Raw genomic sequence first — 16,690 nt, 5'->3', positions numbered from 1 at the left:
TACATATCGAGCAACAGGAATGGAATTGTCTGCAACATATTGAATATCCATGTTAGCATTCCATTGGACAAAATGACTGGGTTGTAGTCATTTATGTATTTTGAGTCTTCATTTCTTCTTAAATTGTAGGTATTTTAGGAGACTTTCTTGTGATAGTATGTCGCAAAGATGACATAAAACTGTTCACTCTTCCTTTCGATATTACTGGACGTGGAAATCCAAAACGGCATTTGGTGTAGAATTTGTCCTTAGATTTGTACTTTCGATGACAGTATTTCCCACAACGATGGCTTTGGAATCGTAAGACTTGTTGTTTTAAGTCCTTATCCTGCGTGCTTTTGGTTATATCACATGTAGTGTATTCTTCAATAAAAGACAACACAGTATCATCTGAGTCTGTTCCAAATTTGGGAGCATCTTTGATCCATATTAGCATATGTATGTGAGGAGCACTTCTTGCTTGATACTCTTTTCTTCAAAAGAAGTCCACAACTTCTCCAAGAGGAGGATTTTTTTTATTGGTGATAAAAGACATCATAGCTTCAAATCTTTAATTCAAATATCTGCATACATTAACTGGATACAAAGACCACAATTCTCCAGGTGTCTTGTATTCAATATTTATTATATTTGGATTTACCTCTTGAAGAAATTGAAGTAAATCATCCCAAGCATATTCAGCACAGCTTAGAGTAAGGAACCATGTAGGGGTTCGTAAGTTCCTTAGCATACATTTAAGTTCTCCATGATGACGGTACCAGTACTCATTAATACCACGCTGACATGCCATGAGATTAATTAGCTGAGATTCCAAAATATTATCTTTCTGGTTTACTTTATCCATAAATTCCTTTGCCGATACATTTTGCAGATGTACACCTGTTTTCAATATATGGTTTACTGCATAGGAAAGCCCAGACTAATCACTCTCAAACAAAAGATGAAACAAATACGAAATACATTGTCGAAATCTTGGATCTTCTGCATACAATCTTAATGTCCGGTATTCAGATGCAGGAATCTGCAAAGGTCGGTCATCATATCGTCCTCCTTTACCTGTAGGAAACAAATGAGGGAAACAACGAGCTTCCAAGCTTTTTTCCCATACACTAATGGGACTTCCCTTTGCTTCTTTCATTTGGAATAACTCTATAGTATTCCCCATCACTTCTTTGGAATGCAGTGGCTGAACACTGTATGTCCGTATATTTCTTCAGTTCTAGACACATTCACTTTTTCAATTTGTCCAGATGGCAAATCACTATCTTCTTCTACAGTTATTTCTTCTTCACACATAAACACGTCTTTATAATATTGATTATTTTTTATCAGATACAACGTTGCCTTTTTCACTTTCCTAACATCCACTAATTCCTGCCAGATTTTCTTACTCTTAGTAGGAACGCCATTAACAAGAATAACTAAAGGTTCATCTTCTACATTTTCTACACCAACTGTTTCAATATTTTTCTTTAAATCTAATGGCAAATCCACAACTCTTCCCTTTAATCCTCTCTTAAATCTGAAGGAGGCAATTTCCCTGTCTTAGGCTCCATACGAACAATAGCCTGAAAAGGATGCACACATTGAATAAGAATAGACTCATAAGTATTTAAATCCACCAGTTCAGAAGGAATTTTTACCAACTCAAAATTATTATGCACAGCTCTAGCAGGCATTTTATTCTCGTCTAATTTGTTATAACAATATTTACAAATACGCTGATCACAACCCAAATCGAAAGTATTCTCTACCAACAAATAAGTTACAAATTCCATCCACTCCATATTATTTTCCTTTTCACATTTTAAATACAAATCAACAGTCCTAGTCTGATTTTTATAATGAGTACGTCGACAATAAATACAAGAATAATTTGGTGTTTCACCTGAAATCACTGTGAACTTTGTAATTTCTTGCTCAAATTTTTCTGTGCTGCAATGTTGTACATTCTCTTCTACATTTCCTTCTACTAACGTATCAATTTCTGCACTATCTTCTTCTGCACCAAAGTAACTAACCTGAATTTCATCACAAACGTTCTTTACATCTGACACAGATCCATGCAAAAGAGCACTGTTCAACTTCTTTCACATTACAGCTGAACTTTTTGCATAATACAACGTTCTGACTAATTTCCTCATTTCAGTATGATGTACTGCCAACATCCTGAAATGGTGAAAAACACTTCTACATGCTTTTTTAGAAAGACAAGCCAAAGAATGTCCTTGCAAACCAGTATTTTCTCTCACTCTGCAAGGGTCTAATCCTTGCAACATCTTAATCTTTTGTTTAACACTTTTCTTAGTATAGTTACGTAAGAAATTGCGTAACAAATAATAGATTCCTGCCGTACACTACAAATACTACTGCAATTCCAAGTGTACACTGGAGCTTTAGGCATTCTCCCTAATAATTCATCAGCTAACACCTCTTCTACATTTCTTGTAACAATTTTCTCTTTCTCAATAGGACGACCATGTTTAACCTCTTAAGCATGACCTGTAGTGTCAACTGCATGCAACAACTCATTACTCTGAAAATAACTCTCCTCTTTAGAAAAAGGTTCAGAACTTAAACTATGTTTCCATTCACCCAAAAAAACTTCAGAAAAATTACTTCTATTAATGACTCTTCTCCATTTACTTTTGCTCTTCATTAAATGGATTGGCTTATCTAGTGATCGAATTCTATTGATTACTAAAACAAAAAGGTTGTTTTTTTAATTCAAAAGCTTTCTCAACTACATTCTCTTCTTATAAAATGCGGTTTTCTTCTTACAATTCTTTATTAACTTAGTCAAATTAAACAAAATGTTATTATAAAATATCTTCTTCCTTATTTCCTGATATTGGTTTTTCCTCCTTTTACTATATACATTTTTTTCACAAGTTTTTCCATGGTTCTTGTCTTTTCTCTTAGTTGCAGAAACAGTCACAGTATGTTTTACTTTGCGCACACTACTGTTACTGGTTGACACTCTTCGCAGAAAAGTCTTAGTTTTCTGAGCAGGACTTTTTTTCTTTTTGTTAACACATTGTTCTTCAGGTAAATGTTGTAGATGAGTTCTCTTTAAATAAACTGCTTTCTTTCGTCCTTTCTTCTTTTCTATTTTGGAAGGCATGATGATGATTTTTTTCAGTGATGATCAAAAGAATCTATTATAAAAAATATATATCACTTTAGAAAAATAAATATATCAAATACACTATTATATTACTTATAAGAAGAGAGGAGATATTATGACAACAAACATAAGAATATGAAAATAGAAGGACTTACAACAAGAGAAAGACGACTATGAGACAATAGGAAATATAAATAGAAAAGAGGATATAAGCAGACACTGCAGTATCCATACTACTATTATAAAGATAGAGCCCAAACCTTTGAGGCGGGTAAGCTCAAGAAGTACAGCACCAATCACAACACCCAATACTGCATTGGAAAGGACAGTTGCAGCAGGACATAGGCTATTCAGCTGCCCACCATAGACATTACAAAGGTAAAAGAACCTTAGGGGTAAAGTAGTCCCTTGTGGGCGTGGGCGTTGTGCTGTCAGCGATGGGCGTGGAAAAAACAACCCTTCACAGTACTCCCTTGTGGGCGTGGGCGTTGTGAGAGGGGCGTGGCCAAACACCAATGGGCGCGGCATTGACGGGGCGCGGCATTCACGCGGCATTACTGGTAAATGGGGTGCGGAAATACTTCCAAAAAAACAACCCATTATAGCACTCCCTTGTGGGCGTGTGCGTTGTGCTGTGGCCATACAGCAATGGGCATTGCATTAACGGGCCACAGCATTCACGCGGCATTACTGGTAAATGGGGCGCGGCAATCCTTCCAAAACACAAACCCTTTACAGTACTCCCTTGAGGGCGTGTGTGTTCTGCTACACACGCTCACGCCTTAACATATTGCTCCGGGGCTCAGGCGGGGGCTGAGGCGAGGCAGCATAGCAGCGGAGATTACACACTTACCAATTTCAGTGCCCTGAACTACAGCGGGAACACACGCTCACGCCTTAACATATTGCTCCGGTGCTCAGGCGGGGGCTCAAGCCAGTCAGCCTACCAGCGAGGATCACACACTTTGCAATTAACACTGCCCTCAAGTACAGCAGACAAACACGCTCGCGGATGGAAACGCCACACGTTTTCACAAATTGCTCCGGGGCTCAGGCGGGGCTTAAGGCGAGTCATCGTACCAGCGGCCATTAAAAATATTTCACAAAGTGATATTTAACACACGCGCAGGCCTCGCAAGCACGCTGTCACGCAATGCAGTCGCAGCGTAAATTAATTTACAACAGCCACACAACGTCGGCCACAACGCTGTCTGGGATTCTATAACCAACGGACTACACAGCACCCACAAGCTGCAAACGTTACCGTGGAGGAGGCCCATATCACAAACGCTTTTCCTAACAGTGCATGCACAAACGGACGCCCATATTGCACAGAAATTACCAAGTAACGTTACAGTATATGACCAACTTCACAAAATAGGTAAAAGACGACGTGCAAGCTCATTGATAAAGAACGCAACTAAAAATGTTGTATACCGTGAAATCTTAAACTAAATTTTGCTTCCTATTACAACGATTGCACACATTCTATTTCATCCCCGGACAACGTCGGGACGGGCTGCTATTAAGGGGATAAATAGAGTATGAAAAGACTGGAAAATATGAAGAGATAATGAGCAGTATGAGGAGAAAGGTGGCAGTATGAGGAGAGAAGGGAGAGTATAAGAAGAAAAATAGAGTATGAGGAGACAGGGGAGCGGTATAAAAAGAGGTTAGACAAGGGAGTATAAAACGAAGTGGGACTAATAGGAGACAGACGAGAAAATGAGGACAGAGAGAGACACTAAGGGGCGCATTAGGATGGCGGGATGATTGCCCATGCCAGGCTGGCGGTACCCACCGCCAGCCTGGTGGGGGCAATCCACCCGTCAACCCAACCAGAATGACCCCCTGCCATATTAGCATGCCTGGGTGGTCCGCAGCGGTCAAAAAGACCGTCCACGGCTTTCCCGCCCCGGTCGTCTTGCAACCGGGGCAGAAAGGGTTTAACATGGTGGCGGTGTCTAATACACACCGCTAGCCATATCATGATGGGCCTCTACAGATGCCTTTCCGTAGCAGCAATGCCGCCACGGAAAGGCAAGCGGTCTTTACTGTGAGGGACCCCTGCGGGCCCCCGGAGTGAAGGTGTGATTGAAGGTGCATACGGGGGGTACCTGTGATATCCGCCAACATTTGCATACACAAAGCGGCAGGCACCACGCGGTGCCTGCCGCTTTGTGTATGCAAATGCATATATGCATTTTTAGCATTGTGGCGGGCGATCCTGAGACCACCACCCGCCACAATGTTAAAAATGCAGGATGCACCTGCCACTGTGGCGGACACATCCTAATACCCCCCAAGGGACCCCTGCCCTTATGGCGGGCAGTCCCAACTACCGTGCGGATGGCGGGCGGATTAAGTCCGCCCACCATCCTAATAACCCCCTAAGAATACAGAAGGGACTATGACAACAAGCAGCACTATAAGAAAATACAAGTGAAAATAAAGAAAGAGGGAAAATATCACAAGATAGAAGACAGTATAAGCAGAGGAAAGACTGCGGAGATTATGGAAAATGTATAAATCCTTAATTTACACAGATGCTCAGTGTGATTCTAAACAAATTATTTAAAACCATACATTTTACTAAAATACATTTACCACACTAAAACGTTTAAGTGACTGAAAACATTCTATATATATAATCACTACATTTCAGTAGACAATCCTGACTCATTTTGCAAATACATTTCCAATTTGCTGCATTATATTTTTTCCAACATTACATCCAAAAATGAGACACAAAAGAACAAGAAAGAGGCCCAAGGGGCTTGTAAATCTACCCAAGAATATATGCAGCAGTCTATGTATACTGACTGGACAATTATTAAAAGAGACGTATGATGAGAGAGAGAGAAATAAGAGGTCAGAGGAGAGACTATAAAAAGAAGGGGAACTATTAGGAGACAGAAGGCGACAATAAGGACAGAGGGGGGCTAAAAGGACAGGAGGGAGAATGAGAAAAAATGGCACTGTCAACAAAGACAAATTGAAATAATGAAAGAAGGTAAATATCAAAAGAGAGGGGACACTATAAGCAGAGAAAGTTAGACTATGAGAGACAGCAGAGATTATGGAAAAAGGAGCAAGTGTAATTCTTTCATTTACACAAACGCTCAGTGTGATTCTAGACAAAAAAAATTAAACCATACATTTCACCAAAACAAATTTACCATACTAAAACATTTTAGTGACTAAACACATTCCATGTATATGACCACTACATTTCAATAGACAATCCTAACTCATTTTGCTAATACATTTCCAATTTGCACCATTATTTTTTTTGCCAACATTACATCCAAAAATAAAACACAATAGAACAAGAAAGAGGCCCGAGGGGCTTGTAAATCTGCCCAAGAATGTATGCAGCAGTCTATGTATACTGACTGGAGAATTATTTAGAGAGACATATGATGTGATAGGGAGGAATAAGAGGTCAGAGGTCAGAGGATACACTATAAAAAAAGGGGACTATTAGGAGACAGAAGAGACAATAAGGACAGAGTGGGACTAAAAGGACAGGAGGGAGTATTACAATAAGGAAATAAAGGACATTATCAGAACAGAGGGAACACTATAAGCAGAGAGAGGTAGACTGTGAGAGAGACAGCAGAGATTATGGAAAAAGGTGCAAGTGTAATTCTTTAATTTACACAGACGCTCAGGGGTCCATTAGGATGGCGGGTGGATTGCCCCCGTCAGGCTGGCGGTAGCCACCGCCAGCCTGGCGGGGGCAATCCGCCCGCCATCCTTCCCTGTATTCCCCCCGCCATATTAGAATGGCGGGGGGACCACGGCGGAGCAAAACACCGCCCACCACTTTTCCGCCCCGGTCGCATTGCGGCGGGGCGGAAAATTATTAATATGGTGGCGGTGTCGAGCAGACACTGCCAGCCATATTATGATGGACTGAGGGTGATGCCTTTCCGTGGCGGTGATGCCACAGAGAGGCATCACCCTCACATTTCAGTAGACAATCCTGACTCATTTTGCAAATACATTTCCAATTTGCACCATTATTTTTTCACCAACATTACATCCAAAAATGAGACACACTAGAAGAAGAAAGAGGTCCAAGGAGCTTGTAAATCTGCCCAACAGTGTACGCAGCAGTCTATGTATACTGACTGAAAAATTATTAAGAGAGAGATATGATGAGGTCAGAGGAGAGAATATAAAAAGAAGGGACACTATTAGGAGACAGAAGGACACAATAAGGACAGGGGGGACTAAAAGGACAGGAGGGAGTATGGGAAAAAGTGGCACTGTGAAGAAAGACAAATTAAAATAATGAAAGAAGGTAAATATCAAAAGAGAGGGGACACTATAACCAGAGAGAATTAGACTATGAGAGACAGCAGAGATTATGGAAAAAGGTGCAAGTGTAATTCTTTCATTTACTCAGACGCTCAGTGTGATTCTAGACAAAAAATGTTAAACCATACATTTCTCCGAAACACATTTACCACACTAAAACATTTTAGTGACTAAACACATTTCATGTATATGACCGCTACATTTCAGTGGACAATCCTGACTCATTTTGCAAATACATTTCCAATTTGCACCTTTTTTTGCCAACATTAAATCCAAAAATGAGACACAATAGAAGAACAAAGACGTCCAAGGAGCTTGTAAATCTGCCGAACAGTGTATGCAGCAGTCTATGTATACTGACTGGAACATATTAAGAGAGAGATATGATGAGAGAAGAAGAATTAAGAGGTCAGAGGAGGGACTATTATTAGGAGACAGAAGGACACAATAAGGACAGAGGGGGACTAAAAGGACCGGAGGGAGTATGAGAAGAAGTGGCACTATGAACAAAGACAAAATAAAATAGGGAAATAAAGGAAAATATCAGAACAGAGGGAACAGTATAAGCAGAGAGAGATAGACTGTGAGAGAGACAGCGGAGATTATAGAAAAAGGTGCAAGTGTAATTCTTTAATTTTCACAGACGCTCAGTGTGATTGTAGACAAAAAATTTTAAACCATACATTTCACCAAAACACATTTACCGCACTAAAACATTTTAGTGACTAAACACATTCCATGTATATGACCACTACATTTCAATGGACAATCCTAACTCATTTTGCAAATACATTTCCAATTTGCACCATTATTTTTTTGCCAACATTAAATCCAAAATTGAGACACAATAAAACAAGAAAGAGGCCCGAGGGGCTTGTAAATCTGCCCAAGAGTGTATGCAGCAGTCTATGTATACTGACTACAAAATTGTAGATTTAGAACACAAGCCTAATTCTACAGAAAAAAACACTATAAAATATTTTAGTAGTGCACTTTACTGCACAAAGGTGACTAACTAAACACATTAACTTACCAAATGATTTTATCCAAATGCATACAAACTCAGCATATGGTTCTACAAACTTTACAGGAATAAACACATTACGCTTACTAAAAATAATATGCAACACATGCAGTCCCTTACAAGTAATCAACTCACCTTTCAAACTGATCGGAAGATTAAGAAGAATGCCACTCACACAGCAGATAGCCTTACACAGAATCTCTCTGCTTCAGTGCGTACAGCAGAACTAAACAAATGGCACATTTTCCCACTCAATTTACACATATATACATATTAATAACAAATCAAATTCCTTCACAAAATAATTCAAAACCAAAGACACATTTCCATTGGCTCAACATTTCAAACCTTTCCAACTGACATAACTTTTCACCCTACCCCCAGCAGATCACGTAAAAGTTAACTGTCAACATAGGTCAAAAGTTCAGCACTCTATAAAACACTGCTGCTCAACAAGTTTAGACTATGTATAAGTACTTACATATAAGTACCAATAAATAGAAGGGGGCGTGGCTTGAACGCCATTGAGTAAGGACGCCTGAGCCGTGAGCTCCGGCCCGCTCTCTACATTTATCCTGACAGAGAGACTCCCTGGGTGGTGTCCCGATCCCGAGTGGGCATCCCTGAGCCGTGAAGTGCACAAGCAGCTTTCTGGGGTGAACGGACGACCCCGACGGCGGCTGGAGAGTCGGAAGGCAGAGATTCGTCTGGAGGACCCGGCCATCTTGCTTGCGGCCTAAGGTGGGCCCCTCATCCCCGGCCTCGAGTGACGCCAAGGCCAGTGAGACAGGGGGGCATCCGGGAGACAGAGAGGCACTGCGCTGGGGCAGGAGGCAGAGGCTACCTGTGCTTTAAGAGGTTTGCCGGCGGGAGCGGCCCAGGGGATTCTACGGTGGCAGCAGAAGGGACAACTGTTGGAGTTTCCTACAGAGGGCCTGGATATTCTAGCCCCGATGTGCGGCGGACCCTGGCCCACTGGCCCGTAATAGCAGTGAGGCTCTCGGGGGAGGGGAGCGTCTTGATAACGGCCCACACTGCACCGATTTGGAGCAAGGACGCTGCCCACGCACTAAGCGGCAGAACTGGTGGGGGCGAGCGGAGCAGTGCACCAGCGGCCCTCTTGGGGCAGATCGCCAGAAAACCACGGGACGGTAGGGAGCGCAGTCCGCATCAGGAGGCACCATACCAGGGGGTGACCGGCCCGGTGGTTGGGAGCTGATACCGCCGCATGACGAGCGGAGCCTCGTAGCCCTGGAGCTGACCCTCTTGGTCGGGAGGGGAAGCGGAACGCCGCGGGCGACTGGACCCGGACCTGCGGTGACAATTGGCTGTGGCTCGGAGGGGACATGGTGGATCGCCTGTAAAGGTATCTGGCTGGAGTGTGAATCTCGGAGGCCCTGACCTGGGCGCTGCACTGCTCGCGCCCTAGCTTCTGCCAACTAGCAGGGAAGGGGGACTAGGATAGTAGAAGACCAGCACCAAGTACTGTGACTTCCGTCTGCAGGTTGGTGGTGGGGACCCGGTGCCCGGCTGTGCCGTGGAGGTGAGAGAGGCCCTGGAGGTCGGGATTGCCCCACACGAACTGCGGCGACGCTGGGCAGAACACTGGCTCAACCTTCCTGCACGGAGGATGTGTGGCTATCACACGCCTGATGTAGCCCTGTTTGAAAGACGGTGCAGCCTACAGGAGGTGCCCCCTCGCTGATCGGCGGGCAGCTGCGGAGACTGGGGTACCGCCACTGGGGGGGTGCTGACTCCAGGGGCATCCTGAACAGGAGGCTGGCAAGGCCGTCTTTCTGACTGATCGCCCCAGCAGACGCAGCGGGGGTATTGGGTGCGTAACTTCTACTCCTGTGGAGGGCATTTGGAGATGTTGGGCCTTTGCTCTCAATACAGGCGTCAGGGTCCGAGGCTGAAGCATGGGGAAACCGCGCAAGATGCCGGGGGTGGCGCCGACCGACCAAGTCGAGGAATCCCCGGAGACCCAGGAACAGGGCTTAACCGGAAACCCGAGCGCAGGGCTGCAACAGCAGCAGATGGACCAGATCCTCAAGGCCATAACGGACACGAGGGACGCGCTGCGTCAAGATATCCCGCAGGTGTCGACAGGCCTGGGATTATTGAGAGCGGACCATGACAAGCTCGCTGATCGTGTCAAGAACACAGAGCTGTTGCTGGAAAAGATGGAGCCGGCCCAAAAGGCGACAGATGCTACAATGAATGACCTTCTGCATAGAGTACAACAACTGGAAAAGAGGGCTGAGGATGCGGAAGGGTGCAACAGGCGCAATAACACTCGGGTGGTAGGATTGCCTGAAAAAGTAGAGGGGAGTGACATGGTCTCCTATCTGGAAACGTGGCTGCGGGATGTGGTTGTCCCTGAGGGCCTGACACGCTTCTACACACTAGAAAGGGCTCATCGAGTGCCAGCCAAGCCACCGGCGCCGGGCCGTCCTCCCCGTCCTGTGGTTGCGTGCCTGCTGCATTTCAGAGACCAGGATATCATTCTGCGACAGGCCAGGGCATCTGGCCCATATAAGGTGGAAAATGCCTCCGTCTCTCTTTTTCCTGACTACTCTCAGGAGGTTCAATGGAACCGCTTTTCCTTCCTAGCGGTCAAGAGGGCCCTCCGCGATGAGGGTGTGCAGGATTCTCTGTTGTTTCTGGCACGCTTGAGAGTCATGGTGGACGGGACAGCGACCTTTTGTGACACACGGAAGACGCCTGGCAGTGGCTGGAACGATACCGGGCGGGCGCGGACGGCGCTGGCAACTGGCATAAGACGGCTGAGGCGCAACCGAAACCACGCAGGAGTAGGCGCAACCGAAAACGTACGTTGAACAAACAATCCCCATCTGCATCGCAAACAGAGCTGGAGAGACAAGCTGCCCTGCAAGCGGTGTCTGTTATCTCTGGAGCAGCGACGGAGGCTTCATTGGTGGACTCAGGCTCCCAACAGGGGTCGGATGAGGGGGGTTCCGGGGGCTCTGAGGGGGACCCAGGAGACTTACCTCAGGTTACCCCACAGACAGCTGATGGCTTGCTGAACAAGTGATCCTCCCGGATGTCGTATGATGTATAGTAAGGGGGCATGCTTGTTCTCTGACAATGAGCCAGCTGGAGCTACTGGGGGAACATTCCCTAGACAGATGGGAGGAGTGCTTTCTCCTGAGCCGGGGGGGCCTACCAGGGGGGGGCCCTGAGGGGGGGGGTGCACATAGGGAGGGACACTGCCGGGGTGAGGAGGTTAACATTTATGAGATCGGACTGACACGTTGAGGTGGGCCGATTGCTGTCCGGCTCGACTGGTGTAGGGTCACCCCCTCTACCTCCAATAATTTATGAGTCTCTGGTTGTTACCAGAGTATCCCCTTAGCGGGGTTTGGGTGGATGGGTAACATCTGTTTGGCGCCTGTTCTGGGGGAGGGTGGGATGAGGGCTTGTTGGGGTTGTTTCAAGTTGTGGGGGTTTGTCAGTGTGCCCGTTAGGTTGTGCGGGGTAGGGTCCAGCCGTATGCTTACATATGGTGACCAGACTTTAATTAAAATGTATTACTTGGAATGTGCGAGGACTGAACTCAATGAGGAAGCGATATAAAGTGCATGTATATTTGGTCCGCAGGGGGGTCCAGGTGGCTTTTTTACAAGAAACACACATTAATCAGGCTGAAGGGCAGGCGCTGCAGCGGAGATGGAGGGGGCAGCTCTTTTATACCACATATTCTGCTTATGCCAGGGGGACCCTGATTTGGGTGTGCGCAGGGGTTCCTTTTCAGCCCATGACCAAGCTGGTAGACTCGGAAGGAAGGTTTGTGGCGGTGTTGGGCCATCTGGACGGCCGAGATGTTACGCTTTGCAGTGTCTATGCTCCGAATTCCGACCAGGCTGCGTTCTTTTCGAGGCTTTCTGGGAGGTTGGCGTCCTTGTTGGTGGGCACAGTATTTATGGGGGGGGGACTTCAATTCTGTTGTGGATGTAGAGTTAGATCGTTCCCATCCTCCGCTGGCCCAATCAGTGGTGCGCAGAGTAGCTAAGGCGCGGCGGGACTGGCAGGAGGAGTGGGGCCTCACAGATGCATGGCGGACGCACCACCCCACACATAGGGATTATTCGTTCTATTCCGCTCCTCACGACCTCCACGTTCGCCTCGATACTTTTCTCTGCACGCCCGGGGCCCAGGAACTCACACATCACAGTGAATATCTGGCGAGAACCATCTCGGAACATAACTCTTGTTTGATCACGGTCCTCTGGTAACGACAGCGGCAAGTGGTTCCCACATGGTGACTGAACCCGATGGCACTGGAGGACCTGGTGTTTAGTGCGGAGGTCAGGGAGGGCATCGAACATTACTTTCAGGAGAACTCGGGGACGGCAACATCTAGAGCACATGAGTGGGATGCCTTCAAGGTAGTGATACGGGGTGTGTGTATCTCGTCCACAACAGGGGCGCGTCGGACCTTATTACGCGATGTAGAGCGAGAGGAGACCCGCCTGCGCCAAGCGGAGAGAGATAGCCACGTGACCGAGGGCAGTCAGGAGGAGGTGCTGGTGGTGAGGGAACGGGTAGCCACTCAGGTTGAGAGGCTTCGTTGCTTTGATTACCGAGAATACATGGTTCGTGCGCACGCGGAGAGGGACAGAGTGGGAACGCTGCTGGCCTGGCTGGCCAACCCAACAAATAGTATCACTGGCTATGCCCTCTGGAGCGGTAACTGCAAACACAACAATGATGGACAGAATGTGGATCAATGTCACACATTCACCCCAGTCCAAAGATCTGGGCCCAAATCCATCGTTTTTCCACTCCACACCACCCTGGGTTAGACAATAGCGATATGCAAATCAGCGCTGACCCTGTGCCCCATGGGAACAGTCCAGTCCGAACTACAAAAGCCATGTCCTTCCCAGAACGGAAACAAGCATCCGAGGACCGGCCTGGTTTCGAGGTAACACCTCTCTTCAGCCCGGCTAGCTTGATTCCAGTGGTGTGAAGTGCCTGGGACTCACGTCTGAGCATCCCCAGTACACTTAGAGCGGTAACTGCAAACACAACAATGATGGACAGAATGTGGATCAATGTCACACATTCACCCCAGTCCAAAGATCTGGGCCCAAATCCATCGTTTTTCCACTCCACACCACCCTGGGTTAGACAATGGCGATATGCAAATCAGCGCTGACCCTGTGCCCCATGGGAACAGTCCAGTCCGAACTACAAAAGCCATGTCCTTCCCAGAACGGAAACAAGCATCCGAGGACCGGCCCGGTTTCGAGGTAACACCTCTCTTCAGCCCGGCTAGCTTGATTCCAGTGGTGTGGAGTGCCTGGGACTCACGTCTGAGCATCCCCAGTACACTTAGAGCGGTAACTGCAAACACAACAATGATGGACAGAATGTGGATCAATGTCACACATTCACCCCAGTCCAAAGATCTGGGCCCAAATCCATCGTTTTTCCACTCCACACCACCCTGGGTTAGACAATGGCGATATGCAAATCAGCGCTGACCCTGTGCCCCATGGAGGTCTGGTCTACTCACAGAGAGAGATCAATGACCAATTTCTGGATTATTACACACTACTCTATCAGAGCAGGTTGAAGGTGCCGCCTGATGGTCTAGAAACTTTCCTGGAGGAGGCACAGTTACCACGATTAGAACCGGAACAGGGTGACGCGTTGGGTGCTGTTATTTCTCTGGGGGAGATTAGAACGGCGATTAGGCACATGGCCAGGAAAAAGGCACCGGGGGCGGACGGCTTACCGGTGGAATTTTACGCCACATATATTGACCTTCTTGCGCCACAGCTACACCTGGTGTATGGAGAGGCTTGGGAACTGGGCAGGTTGCCGCCATCAGCCAGAGAGGCGATAATAGTGCCACTACTGAAGAAGGGGTACAAAAGGGGGTGGTGATGGACGGAGCATCTGAACCAATCAAACACTCACACCCAGTCAAAAGATCTGGGTTTTATCCATCACCGTTCTTTAGCCCACTCTGCCACCCCAGTTCAGGCACTGAAGAAGGGCGGGTCGCCCACTGCAAGGACAGTTTATCGCCCGCTCTCAATGCTAACAGTGGATTATAAGGTGCTAAGTAGAATCTTGGCCACGCGGCTTTCGGATCACATGAGTACACTAGTGCACCCGGATCAGTCGGGTTTCATCCCCGCGCGGAATACGGTGACTTGCATACGGCGGCTGGTGCGGATCATGGGGGTGGAAGGAGGAGGTCCATCGGGCACAGTTGTGCTATCGATAGATATCAAAAAAGCGTTCGATAGTGTGGAATGGTCGTACCTGTTCCAGGTGCTTCTCAGCTTTGGATTGGGGGATAATTTCATCCGCTGGACGCAACTGCTGTACATCTCCTCTACGGCCAGGGTTCGTACGGGCTGCTCTATATCAGTGGCGTGCCCGGTGGAGAGAGGCACTCGGCAGGGCTGTTCCCTGTCTCCGCTCTTATTTGCACTGGCGATCGAACCACTGGCAGCACATGCCCGGCAAGGACGACACTATGAGGGGGTGTTGCTGCGGGGTGAAATTCATTATATCTCCTTATATGCCGATGACCTCTTACTATACCTGGCTGACGCGGAGGACTCCGTGCCAGGGCCCCGAACCCTTCTCCGGGAGTTTGGCCGGCTATCGGGGCTATGGGTCAACTGGACTAAGACCTGCCTATTCCCATTGGCTCCAGATTGCCCCTGGCCCTCGACGTTGGAGGGCCTGCGCTGGGAATCTGAGTGCCTACCATACCTGGGCATCCGTGTCTATCATACCCACTCAGATCTTTATGAGGGGAACTTGGGCGAAGCGTTGATGGGAATTAGAGGTAGCATGGGGTTTTGGCGCACCCTCCCGCTGTCGGTAGCTTGACGAATAGCGTTGCTAAAGATGGTGGTCCTCCCGTGGTTGCTATATTTCTTCCGCACATTGCCGGTGTGGATTCCGGCTTCCTTTTTCAAGACGCTACGATCGATGGTGATAGGGTTTGTATGGGGCTCAGGCAGACGGCGAGTGGCATTGACCACCCTGCTGCGGCCACGGGAGGAAGGGGGGTTGGCGGTCCCAGATTTCGAATGGTACTATCTGGCGGCACAGTTGCAGTGGCTTACACAGGCGGTGGCGCGCAAGTTTAGAGGCCCTGACGGACCAAAGGGCAGAGTTATTCCCCGCCATGTCCTGTCCTTTATAGTGCTCCAGCAGAAACTCAAGCTGGTTCAACTCACTCTCGAAGAGCGTACTATCCGGCAATGTTGGCTGCGCAGCCAGAAACGAGCGGGAATCCCCGTTCCGTATGCGGTCGGAGATCCCTCTGGGCATGTGTACCGCCCTTCCGCATGGCGGGGATTGGTCGGCGTTGGCGCGCTGGGAAGAGTGTGGAGTCCCCGTGATAGGGGACTTATATAGGGATAGCGCCTTGTTGCCATTCCAGGAGCTGCAGAGTGCCTTTGATCTGCCAAGGGGAGACTTTTTGCTACACGCCGCCCTAGTGTCGGGAATTCAGAAACAGTGGAGAATGGGCCTGGTGGAGCCCCCCACGTCGTTGGGCTGTCAATATATCACGATGGCTGCTGGCACCTTCAAGGCTATCACCTGTTTATACAGGAGATTGGTGCTAGAGGGACTACCACCCCTGCATAGGTTAAGGGGTCACTGGGAAGAGGACCTCGGCCGGTCGATACCTGAGACAGCTTGGTTGTAGCTAGTGCGTAGGGCCTGGAAGGGCACGCACTATGCCCAGTTTCAATTAGTTCAATATTTCACGCTACACAGGGCTTATCTAATGCCGGTTAAAATTCAACAAGTTTTTGAGGGAACTCATTCGATGTGTCCCCGATGCAATACGGAGGGTGCTGTTTTTGGTCATATGTTTTGGTCTTGCGCGGGGCTGGGTTTGTATTGGACGGATGTCATGGCATGTCAGAACAGGATAACAGAGCGTCAGATTGAAGTTGGAATGGGGGCTTGCCTTTTACTTTGGTTCCCACATACACCCGCCACAAAAATCACTAGTAAATTCTTCGATCTGGGGTTGATTATGGCATAAAGGGAGCTCACTATGCATTGGAAGTCGAGAGTGGGACCCAGCTTTCTAAGATGGCGAGGGAGTTTCCATCAATGGGCGAGTAGTGAAGGGGCACTCAGACTACAATTAGCCAGATGCACCTCCAACAACAAGGCGCTAGACGCAGCAAGGGCATGGGGCG

The sequence above is a fragment of the Lissotriton helveticus genome, chromosome 1_1, assembly GCF_964261635.1.
Source record: "Lissotriton helveticus chromosome 1_1, aLisHel1.1, whole genome shotgun sequence".
NCBI lineage: Eukaryota > Metazoa > Chordata > Amphibia > Caudata > Salamandridae > Lissotriton > Lissotriton helveticus.
Note: the sequence above shows the minus strand (reverse complement) of the source record.